General features: G+C 44.3%; 1 long non-coding RNA gene across 1 annotated transcript; it reads left to right on the plus strand.

Moving 5' to 3' along the window:
* Positions 1–432: 432 nt before the first annotated feature.
* On the plus strand, positions 433–1,569 carry LOC114015887 (uncharacterized). Its single transcript, XR_003560064.2, has 3 exons — positions 433–588; positions 1,187–1,219; positions 1,503–1,569. It is a non-coding gene; the product is annotated as an uncharacterized LOC114015887 (long non-coding RNA).
* The last annotated feature ends 317 nt before the right edge of the window (positions 1,570–1,886 follow it).

Below are 1,886 nucleotides of genomic sequence, written 5' to 3' on the forward strand. Positions count from 1 at the left end.
AACGGCTGCGGGGCGGAGCGGGGGCGGCGGGGGGGGCGCGGGGGCGCGCGGGCGGGGGCGCGGGGGGAGGGGCCCCCCTACTTTGGCGGAAAGTGAGTGATGAGTCTGTGTCCCCAGCAAAGAGGCAAAGAACTTGCTTTGCAGACTGAGTAGTTGTTTCTTTCGCTTGTTGTTGTCGCTTTTTTTTAATATTATTATTATTACTGCCATTCCTTTTTCCTTTTTTTTTTTTTTTTTTAATTTTTCCTGGCTTTTCTTTCTTTCCTTCCTTCTTTTTTTTTAATTACTTTTTTTTTTTTTTTTTTTTTTTCCGTGGAGGGAGGGGTGGCTGCCTGGCTGGCTGGCGGGTCGGTTGCAAAAAGCGAGAGAGAAAAAAAAAAAGCCAAAAAAAAAAAAAAAAAAAAAGAAAGGGAGGGGGCAAAAAAAAAAAAAGCAAGCCAAACAAAACCAAACCAAAAACCAAACCAAACAAACAAACAAAAAAACTTCATTCGGATCTGAAAGTGGCAGGAAAGTGCCTGGCAAGTTGCAGGGATGGAGCTACACAGCTTGCAAGAGGCGTTAAAAGTGGAAATCCAATGTCATCAGGTAAAAAAAAATAAAATGATAAGCAAATAAAAAATGCTTTTCTATCCCCGGTGCTTTTTAGAGGGAGAGGAGGATCGGAAGGGAGCCAGTGTTGCATGCTTATCAAGTAGCCTTTGCTTCTTGTCGCAGGGTCTATCGATCAGGGGAGGGGGGGGAGCGGGGCCGGGGCCGGGGCGGCGGGGGAGGCCGGGGCCGCGGCGGGGGCCCCCCCCGGGCCCCCCCGGCCCCCCGCGGCAATGGCGAGCACTTCGCCAAAGTAGTTTTGCGGCTTGTTTGGCTGAGTTTTTTTGTGTGTGTGTGCGTTGTGGAGATGCGGACTTAACGTTGCGGTGGGTGCTTGTGCGAGTGTGTGTGTGCGTGTGCGTGAGTGTGAGCGAGTGTGTGCGAGTGTGTGTGCGTGTGTGTTGGAGAGATTAGGACGAGACTTGAATATTTATGAGCTTTGCTTGAAACTGACTCGCAGTGTTTACTTGCCTCTTTGTTCCTTACCCCCCTCCCTCCCCCGTCCACACACATACATACATTTAAAAAAATCCATTAAACTTGAAACAGTTTCTAATTCCTCCTTTTTTGGGGGTGATTTTTTTTTTTTTTATAGAAACTAGTTGCACAGATGAAGCAAGATCCACAGGTAAATGCAGATCCTTTTTTTTCTCTTCTTCAGTATTTTATCCCCGCTGTAATAAGCGCAGTTGTGCTGGGACAGCAGGATGAGAAACTTTATCAGTAAGAGATCTCATTTTGTAGTCTGCACTGAGCTTTCTTACTAAGGAGGGTATTTTGTGTGTGCATGCTTTCGTACGGCTTTGGTGGAACGGTTTTGCCTTTGAACAATTTCTAGATCGCAAGTTTATTCATTACAGGGGTTAGTTTACACTTTGCCTTTAATATGCATCTTATTGCCGTTTTTGCAGAACGGGGATCTTAAGAAACAAATCCATGAAAGGCAATCAAGAATAGCAGCTCTTAATGAGAAACAAGTAAGGAACAGATCGATTCAGTTGTGTTTGTTTTTTCTTTTTGTTTTTACAATGCACTATCTAAACATCCGAAAAGTGTCTGCGTTAGCTGAAAAATACCGACAGCGGAGAATATAACATCCTTTTTCCTAAGCGTAAAGTAAGAAAATGCATGTTTTCAAAATGAGGTCGGATTCTCGGATGTCTTGCTGGGGTAGAGAATGATTTTAGTACTAGTACTAAAAAGATAAGCAGTAGTTAAAACGTAAAAAAAAAAAAAATGAGGCGTCCATTTTGAGTTGGTCGACATGTTTTAGGAATATGGAAAATTCTCCTGTC

This window comes from Falco cherrug, chromosome 5 (genome assembly GCF_023634085.1).
Source record: "Falco cherrug isolate bFalChe1 chromosome 5, bFalChe1.pri, whole genome shotgun sequence".
Taxonomy (NCBI): Eukaryota; Metazoa; Chordata; class Aves; order Falconiformes; family Falconidae; genus Falco; species Falco cherrug.